General features: G+C 37.9%; 1 non-coding gene across 1 annotated transcript; it reads right to left on the bottom strand.

Annotated features, from left to right (window-relative positions):
• Nucleotides 1-5420: 5420 nt before the first annotated feature.
• On the bottom strand, nucleotides 5421-5527 carry LOC131308953 (small nucleolar RNA R71). Its single transcript, XR_009194632.1, has one exon. It is a non-coding gene; the product is annotated as a small nucleolar RNA R71 (small nucleolar RNA).
• Between the last annotated feature and the right edge of the window lie 4912 nt (nucleotides 5528-10439).

The raw sequence follows: 10439 nt of genomic DNA on the forward strand, positions 1-10439 counted from the left end.
TGATGAGTAATATAGAATTGGATGATCTTGTTAGGATGATTCTTGCTTACGTTTGTCCTACCGCGGAGTCTTTACATGTAAACGAGACACGAGAACCGAGAAAGTAGAAACATGACACCTAGGGTGTGGTTAATTAAAAGAAATGTTTTCCGAGGAAGGAAATATTTTGAAACAACATAATGACCGGTTTTGGGTGGCATTATGTGAGTTGTGTGCGTGTGTAAAAGAAACATTTGAAAAGGTTGAAATGTTTTGGAAACCGCGATGTGGTCGGACGTGGTAGCCCATCGTGTGGATTTTGAAAACCACAACGTGGCCGGACTTGGTAGCCCATTGTATGTATGAAAACTCGTAATGTGGCCGGACTTGGTAGCCCATTGCGTGGATTGTGAAAACCATAATGTGGCCGGACGTGGTAGCCCATTGTGTGATGTGTGTTTTTTGTGTGCGTTCCCATGGGAACCCGGAGCGGCGGAACCATGGTGAGGTATGGCTTGGTTATCCGCATTACGGAGCCAATGCAAATATTTTTGTGTGCCAATGGGAGACCGGGACGGCGGAACCATTGTGAGGATACTCGGGAGTCTGGAACGGCGGAACCAAGGTTGGGTGTGTAGCTTGGTTATCCGCGTTACAGAGCCAATGCAAATATTTTTGTGTGCCAATGGGAACCCGGGACGGCGGAACCATTGTGAGGATACTCGGGAGTCCGGAACGGTGAAACCAAGGTTGGGTGTGTAGCTTGGTTATCCGCGTTACGGAGCCAATGCAAATATTTTTGTGTGCCAATGGGAACCCGGGACGGCGGAACCATTGTGAGGATACTCGGGAGTCCGGAACGGCGGAACCGAGGTTGGGTGTGTAGCTTGGTTATCCGCGTTACGGAGCCAATGCAAATATTTTTTGTGTGCCAATGGGAACCCGGGACGGCGGAACCATTGTGAGGATACTCGGGAGTTCGGAACGGCAGAACCGAGGTTGGGTGTGTAGCTTGGTTATCCGCGGTACGGAGCCAATGCAAATGATTTTAAAAAGGTTGGGTGTGTAGCTTGGTTATCCGCGGTACGGAGCCAATGCAAATGTTTTTATGTTAAACAAATGGTTTTTGAAAGGTTGATTTGTAAATGAAATTGTTGACACAGTCTACGATGAGTCGCGTAGGAAAAACCCGAAAATCTTAGACACCAACGATAGATGATTAATGAATGTGGATGTGTCATTGATTAACTGTGTATACACTTATCATGTGGAAATTGATGTTGTATTATAGCTTTGTTTATAAGTTATGGGTTAGTGGGTATGGGATTACTCTGCTGAGCTTTGTAGCTCACGGTGTTGCCTTTTTGGTGACCCTGACATAGTATATCGGTGGTGATGCTGGTATAATATGTCAGATTTTGTAGATAATCAGGATAAATAGATCACCGTGGAGGCTTTTGAAGCTGAGGAGCTGGCAAGAATGGAGGAGCAGGAGGAGCTGTAGTTAGGAACCCTAGAACCCCCCCTCCATTTGTGTAAATATTAAACTATTGTGGGAGTTTTGTTGTAATAAGAGCTAGACTCTATTTTGAGGTTTTTAATGAAATTGTCTTATTTAACGTACCCAAAATTCGGGGCGTTACATTACTGGTCCATATCGCCGAACACCATCTTGCACGGCGACTGTTCTGTCTATGTTCAAACTATGGTCCCACGTACCATTTGTTCGGATATCAATTGCATCGCTTTCAACCCATTATCCCTCGTATCACGTACTAGGTTCTTACTTTATCTGTTCGGCTGTATCGTAACTGAACAGTTCTGTTTGGACCAGCTACTTCGCATGCAACTTGGTCCAAGGTAATCGGAATGTCACTATCTGCTGATCAGTCAGCACTGACCGGCGATCAGTCATGTTCAATTTGAACACGTGTTCTTATACACCACGTGTTCGGCAACTAAATGTATATGCTCGGGAATACCTCCCTACAAATATGATCTTGAAGCTATGGCACTGTTTACCAAAAATTTCAAACAATTTTCAAGAAGAAAGTGATTGATAGTGATGGGAATAAGACATTCGGAAATAGAGGAAAAAGTGAGTCTTCGAGTGCTAAAGATAAGAAAGGGATAAAAGGTCCTCCTGCAGGTCCTAAATGTTATGAGTGTCAAGGTTATGGTCATGTTGCTCATGAATGCATTAATAAATTAAAGAAAAAGACTAACTTCAAGGCCAACATAACATGGGATGACGATAGTAAGTCTGATAACTCCGAAGATGAACAAGTTGATCACACGAACTTTATGGCGTTTGGGGCTTCTTTAAAGTCGAATCTTAGTGATCATGAATCCTCAGACGATAATGAGAATCAGGGAAGTGACGAGGAGTTTAGCTTCAATGAGTTAAAACAATCCTACAATATGTTGTTTAAGGAGAGTATTAAAATTAATGAGTCTAATTTGAAAATGGCTGAGAAATATAATAAGTCTAACATGTTAGTGACTGTTAAAACACAAATGGAAGAATTAAAAGGATTGTTGAGCAATGTCAATGTTGAAAAGAATAAGATGTGTCAGGAGGTCAAGAGTCTTCAAGATAAAAATAGAGTCTTGACTGAGTTAAATACCGCCTCGGAAGGAAAAATAATTATGCTAAAAGCTGAGGTTGATAAAGCTAACATTCTATTTGAGTGTTTGAATACAGGGTCAAAGACATTGGACGAGATTCTGAGCATACAAAGACCAGCAAGTGACAAAACAGGGCTTGGTTTTTATGAAGCTTCATCCTCAAAAACATTCAGGGATATTGCGAATGAGTGGGAATCAAAGAAGGTAAAGCTCAAACCCCATAGTACGGATACTGATGAGAACAAAATATTGACACTTAGAGGCCCCAATATCACATGTTGTTAGCCTTTAATTGTGCATAATTTACTATATTATTGTCTTATTTGTCTTTAACAATGAATTATTGATTTTTGCAGGAAAAGGTGATAACATTATTTATTTTACCCGTTGGAATAATAATGCCGAAGTCCGATTTGGAATTATGGGAATCTACCAATCATTTTAACGAGAGAAATCCTAACAAATCATTATCAATTCCTAAGGAGGTGCATGTGTGAGATGTGTGGGCAGAAGTTGGGGGATTGTTGGTGGAAGAATGTGGGTTTGGAAAGAAGTCTATAGTCACCCATTTTTGAGAATTTTCTGCACGTGAAGGTTAAGGAAATTAGGTGTAATTAGCTTAGGCAATATTTTAGGAAAAGGAAACTTCAATGGGTGTGGACCAAGTAATGAGGTTTTTGGGTGAAACAAGGATTTTCCCTACAAAGGAAAGAAATCTCGGCAGTGGGCATAAAAAGAGCATTAGGCTTTGCACGAAAGAAAAAGGGGAGATTTGAGCTTTTAAAGATTGCAACGCAGCAGCTCACCAGGAAGCCACGTCTAGCTATCACGAGCGATGGCAGAGAAGAAAAAGCTTGGAGAAATTGTTAATTCGTTTCTTTGTAAGTTTTACTCAATGGAGTTTTATTTCAACGTGTTTATGTGTTTTGATTCCATGAGCGGCTAAACTTTTCAACTAGGGTTGAGGATGAAGCCCTATTAATGACTATTGTTTATATGTTCATGAGATTTGATTTTACTCGATTATTTGGTTTGATTTTGATTAAATTGTTCTTACTCCAAATCAACTGTTAGGGATAAATTTTGGATATGAGTTCAATCATGTTTTTCTCATGATTTGGAATTGTCTTTAACATTGAACGCTGGATTTTCATTGTTAACTATAAAATTGGATATTTATTGTGATTTGTTAAAAGCGGATATAATTAATGATTCGATTTTATACTTGCGAGCGGAGAGGAACAAACATTAGACTTTTTGATGAATTTTCACGATGATATTTTCCATGGTAACAGAATTAGCTTTCAGATTATCATGAAGAAATTTTGGGTAAAGTCAATGATCATGAATATATAATGATACGAGTTAATGGGTGTGGATTTCGAAACCTTAGTATTTTCTCCTTTGGTTAAAAAGAAGCTTTAATTTTCTCGTCTTTGTTAATTTAGTTTATTGTTTTTACTTTTTACTTTTAGTTTAAAAAATCAATCACAAATTTTGTCAACTAGGTTAGGGTTTAATCGGTTTAAGTTATTTATTTTTCCTAGAAGAATCATAAGTCCCTGTGGGTTCGACCTCGCTCTTGCATTACTATACTTCGGTACGATTCGTGCGCTTGCGAGTATATTAAAATTTCACATCAAGTTTTTGGCGCCGTTGCCGGGGACTTAATTATTTTTTTTTAGGAAATCTAGAAATCGATTTGAATTGATTTCACTCTTCTACTAGTTTAGTTAGCAAAAAAAAAAAAAAAAACGTTCATCACGTGCATTTGCTATACAGTGAATCTCTGATTAGTAGTAATTGCTTTTTGTCACTAAGTATTTTTGTGGTTGCTGTCACACAGTAGAGCTGTTTTTTTATTTGTTTTTATCGGCCGAGATTTCCAAGTCGGCTACAAGTGCTTGATTGAAATAATTTTGGGAACCACTATATTTACCATACAACATGGTGGTTGGAGTTAGAAGCAACAAGTCACAGGTTAGTCTCTAATTAATCTTAATTTACTTTTGCTATTGATCTGTTTTTGTTCTCTTTATCAAGTACTTAGTAAGTTAGTGTTTGAAAAAAAAAAAACAATTTTCATTCTACTCACTGTTTGCTTATCATAATTTACTTTTGTTAGTGCTTTTAACAATAAAATAAGCTACTGTAGGTTTTCATTTTGCTAAGTAAAGCATTCAGCAATCATTCTTAAAGCCTAGAACTTCTTGTCTTGAAAAAAAAAAAAAAAGAATCATTTTTGTTAGCATCAGACACTTCTGTTGCATTTTTATTTTTATTTTCGGTTGTTTCTCTTATTTATTTTCGTTTATAAGTTTATGTTTGGTTGCCGTTCAAAAAACATAGAATTAATACCTCTTGATCCAGAAATTGAGAGAACCTTTCGACGCAGCTTAAATATTCAAAGAGTGGAACATAATCAATTAAAAATGACAGAACTTGCAGAAGATACAAAACCTTTAAGAGAGTTGTTTTCACCCGAAACCACAAATCCTCCTTCTTGTATTGTGTTACCCACAACAAATGCGACACATTTTGAGCTGAAACATCACACAATACAACTTCTTCCTCAATTTCATGGGATTGAACGAGAGGATCCATACATGCATGTTAAAGACTTTCTTGAAATTTGTGCTACCTTTAGGTTTCAAAATTTTTCTGAGGAGTCTGTTAAATTGCGCCTTTTTCCCTTCTCACTGAAAGATAAAGCAAAGGCATGGTTAAATTCTCTACGCTCTAGCTCAATCACTTCATGGGACATCCTCGTTAAAAAGTTTCTTTCAAAATTCTTTTCAATGTCAAGAACAACTACTCTAAGGAGGGAGATTACTGATTTTTGTCAAAAAGAACATAAAAAATTTTATGAGAGTTGGGAGAGATTTAAAGATCTTATTTTAAAGTGCCCCCCTCATGGTTTTGAAATATGGAGACTAGTTCAATTTTTTTATAACGGTTTAACTCAGTCTAACCGCAATATGCTTGAGTCAATGAACAGGGGTGGTTTTCTAAATCTTAGGGGCGATGCAGCGTATGAATTTCTTGAAAATTTGTCTGAGAGCTCTCAACAGTGGGATTTTACTTCTCATAGAGACAAACAATCTTCTACACCTAAGAGAGGGGGATTATATGAGGTGAAAGAAGATTCAGACATGAAAATAAAGTTAGATAATCTTACTCGAAAGGTTGAGGCGTTAGTTTTAAGTAAAACTATGGAGTCAACCAATCAAGTTCAAAGTGAGGGGTGTTCTCTTTGCGGTAGTCACATGCACACAACACAAACATGTTCTTCCATTAATGGATATTCTGACAGCTATGTTGAACAAGCGAACGCACTTAATAATTATGGAAAATCATTTGCTAGTCCTTTTTCCGAAACATACAACCAAAATTGGCGAAATCATCCAAACTTTTCATGGCATCAGAACCAACCTTCTACAAATATAGGTGGGCAACCATTCCATTCACAAAATCAATCTCCCCCAGGTTTTCGTCCTCCTACACAGTCATATCCTACTCAATCTCAGCCTTTTTATGCTCCAACTCCCGTGTCTCAACCGAACTTCCAATCTGTTGCACCACAGCAACAATCATCCTTAGAGGACACCCTTAAAGCAATCATGGCTAAAATTGAAAAAAAAATGATGCTAAAATGGAAAATTCAACTCACTTGCATGCTCAAGCCAACGCTAAACTTGAAAATCAAATGGGTCAATTAGCTAGTCAACTTGCAGAGAGAGAAAGGGAAGTTTCCGAGTCAAACTCTAGTGAATCCAAAAGGACAGTTTTCTATAGGCACCACCTCTACTCCTTCAAACGAGCAACACCATGTTCAATCAATCATTACCCTTAGATCCGGGAAAGAAGTTGATAATAAAGTTAGTATGCCAACAGAGGAATTAGTTGAAGCTGAAAAAGAAGAAAATCATGTTGATCCTACTAAAGTTCAAGAGTCTATTTCTCCACCACTTGTAATAGAGCCACCTGTTAGGAACTTTGTCCCTAAAGCTCCTTATCCTCATAGACAAGTAGCTCCTAAGAAAGGCGCACAGTTTGGAGACATTCTAGAAGTGTTTAAGCAAGTACAAATCAATATTCCATTTTTAGATGCCATTCAACAAGTGCCCTCGTACGCTAAATTTTTGAAAGATCTAGTCACTATAAAAAGGAAGACAAATGTTCCAAAGAAGGCGTTTTTAACTGAACAGGTTAGCTCCATTATCCAATGCAAAATTCCAATAAAATATAAAGACCCTGGTTGTCCAACAATTTCTTGCGTTATAGGTAACCATCATATCGATCAGGCTTTGTTAGATTTGGGGGCGAGTGTCAATTTATTACCTTGCTCAGTGTACTCACAATTAGGGTTAGGAGAGTTAAAACCCACACAAGTAACACTCCAATTAGCTGATAGATCTGTCAAAATTCCTAGAGGAGTCATTGAGGATGTTCTAATTAAGGTTGACAAATTCTATTTTCCTGTGGACTTCATAGTCCTTAACACTCAGCCTGTCCAAAACTCTAATGGGCAAATTCCTATTATTTTAGGGCGTCCTTTCTTAGCCACTTCTAATGCTTTAATCAATTGTAGAAATGGCGTAATGAAATTATCATTTGGTAATATGACTGTCGAGCTAAATATTTTTAATACAAGCAAGCAACCACTAGATGAAGATGAGGTTAGTGCAGTTTGTATGATAGACACTTTGGTTGAAAATACTTTTGTTCAGTCAAGTTATGAGGATCCCTTAGAAGCTTGCCTAGCACATTTTGGGTGTGAATTTGACATAGATGAATCAATTGAGCAGGTTAATGCATTATTAGACAATGCCCCATTAATGAGCATCGATGAATGGCAACCAAAAGTGAACCCTCTTTCACTGTCTACATCACCAGCACTTCCATCTATAGTGGGGCCATCTAAGTTAGAACTCAAACCTTTGCCAAACACTCTTAAATACAAATTCCTTGGCCTTTGTGAGTCTTTACCAGTAATCATAGCTTCTGATTTAGATGATACACAAGAACAAAAATTGTTGAATGTCCTAAAATAGCACAAGGAAGCACTAGGGTGGTCCATAAATGATATCAAGGGAGTTAGTCCTTCATTGGTCATGCATAGAATCCATTTAGAGGAAAATGCTAAAACTTCACGTGAGCCACAAAGGCGTCTAAATCCTGCAATGCAAGAAGTAGTTAGAGTGGAAATTCTTAAGCTTTTAGATGCTAGCGTTATTTATCCAGTATCTGATAGCAGTTGGGTGAGTCCTGTTCAAGTTGTTCCTAAGAAATCGGGTATGACGGTAGTAAAAAATGAAGATAATGAATTAGTTCCCACTCGTGTTCAAACAGGTTGGCGTGTTTGTATAGATTATCGAAAATTAAATTCCATGACACGGAAAGATCATTTTCCTTTGCCATTTATTGACCAAATGTTGGAGAGATTGGCAGGACATGAGTACTATTGCTTTCTTGATGGTTATTCTGGTTATAATCAAATTCCCATTACACCGGAAGACCAAGAAAAGACTACGTTCACATGCCCTTATGGTACTTTTGCCTACCGCCGCATGCCATTTGGACTATGCAATGCACCAGCTACTTTTCAGCGATGCATGGTTAGTATTTTTTCTGACATAGTAGAACGTTTTTTGGAAGTGTTTATGGATGATTTTTCAGTTTTTGGATCTTCTTTTTATGAATGCTTACACCATTTGACCCTAGTGTTAGTGCAATGTAAAGAAAAAAGTCTTGTGCTTAATTGGAAAAAATGTCACTTTATGGTTAAACAAGGAATTGTATTAGGGCATATCATATCGCATAAAGGTATTGAAGTGGATAAAGCTAAAATTGATTTGATATCTAACCTTCCACCCCCACTTACTGTAAAGGAGATTAGATCATTTTTGGGTCATGCGGGCTTTTATAGGAGGTTCATTAAAGACTTTAGTAAAATTGCTAAACCTCTATGTAATTTGTTGGCCAAAGATGCCCCATTTGTGTTCAACGAGGAGTGCCTTCATGCTTTTGAGAGATTAAAAAGTGAGTTGACCTCCGCCCCTATAATTCGACCACCCGATTGGAATGTCCCTTTTGAAATTATGTGTGATGCCTCTGATTACGCAGTAGGCGCTGTTTTAGGACAACGTGTCGATAAGCTTCCTCATGTAATTTATTATGCTAGTAAGACTTTAAACGATGCACAACTAAACTATTCCACAACAGAAAAGGAGTTACTAGCAGTTGTTTTTGCACTTGATAAGTTTAGAGCTTATTTATTGGGTTCTAAGGTCTTAGTCTATTCGGATCATGCTACATTGAAGTATCTGTTGTCTAAAAAAGATGCTAAATCTAGATTAATTCGATGGATTTTGTTACTGCAAGAATTTGACATTGAGATTCGAGATAAAAAAGGCTCTGAGAATGTGGTAGCTGACCATCTGTCTAGATTAATTGTAGAGTTCACCGAGGATTCATTGCCCATCTCTGAAACTTTTCCTGATGAACAATTGATGCATGTGTCTCAATTATCTTCACCGTGGTTTGCAGATATTGTAAATTATCTTGTAACTGGAGAGATACCTTCGCATTGGCCCAAACATGATAAATCTAAATTTTTATCCAAGGTTAAGTACTTCTTCTGGGATGATCCATACTTGTTTAAATATTGCCCTGACCAGATTATTAGAAGGTGCATTCCTGAAAGTGACCAACGAAGTGTCATTTCTTTTTGTCATGATTATGCATGTGGAGGCCATTTTAGTGCTAAAAAGACAGCTGCAAAAATTTTGCAGTATGGATTTTATTGGCCTTCTATTTTTCAAGATTCGCATGCATACTGTATAGCTTGTGAGCGTTGTCAAAAGTTAGGGCGTATTACAAGGAGAAATATGATGCCTCTTAACCCAATTCTGATTGTAGAGATATTCGATGTATGGGGCATTGATTTTATGGGTCCATTCCCTAATTCCTTTGGTAATTTATATATCCTTGTCGCTGTTGATTATGTTTCTAAGTGGGTTGAAGCCATTGCATGTAAAACTAATGATCACAAAGTGGTGGTCCAGTTTTTGAAAGATAATGTGTTTGCTCGTTTTGGGACACCACGTGCTATTATTAGTGATGGCGGTAAGCATTTTTGCAATCGAGTATTTGAGCATTTAATGAAAAAATATATCATAACGCATAAAGTTGCAACTGCTTATCACCCCCAGACCAGTGGTCAAGTTGAGATAACTAATAGGGAGATTAAAAATATACTTGAAAAAACAGTGAACCCTAATCGGAAAGATTGGTCTTTATGCATTAATGACGCATTATGGGCTTACCGTACGGCATTTAAAACTCCCATTGGAATGTCTCCTTACCGACTTGTCTATGGCAGGGCATGTCACTTACCTGTAGAACTAGAACACAAGGCATATTGGGCTACCAAAAAACTCAATTTTGATCTTGACAAGGCAGGTGTTCGCAGAAAGCTTCAACTTCTTGAGCTAGAGGAAATTCGGGATGATGCTTACGACTGTGCCAAATCGTACAAGGACCGTATGAAAAGGGTCCATGATCAAAATATTTTAAGAAAATCTTTCACTTCTGGTCAAAAAGTCCTTCTTTATAATTCTCGTTTGCATTTATTCCCAGGCAAACTTTGTTCTCGATGGTCCGGCCCTTTTATCGGTCGTACTAGCTATCCGCATGGGGCAGTTGAAATTGAGAATCCTAAAGATGGTTCCGTGTCCAAAGTGAACGGGCAGCGGTTGAAACCGTTTATAGAATTGAAAACCCCAGAAGTAGAGGAGATCCTTTTGGAGGATCCTGTTTATCAAGATTGA

The sequence above is a fragment of the Rhododendron vialii genome, chromosome 1a, assembly GCF_030253575.1.
Source record: "Rhododendron vialii isolate Sample 1 chromosome 1a, ASM3025357v1".
Classification (NCBI taxonomy): domain Eukaryota; kingdom Viridiplantae; phylum Streptophyta; class Magnoliopsida; order Ericales; family Ericaceae; genus Rhododendron; species Rhododendron vialii.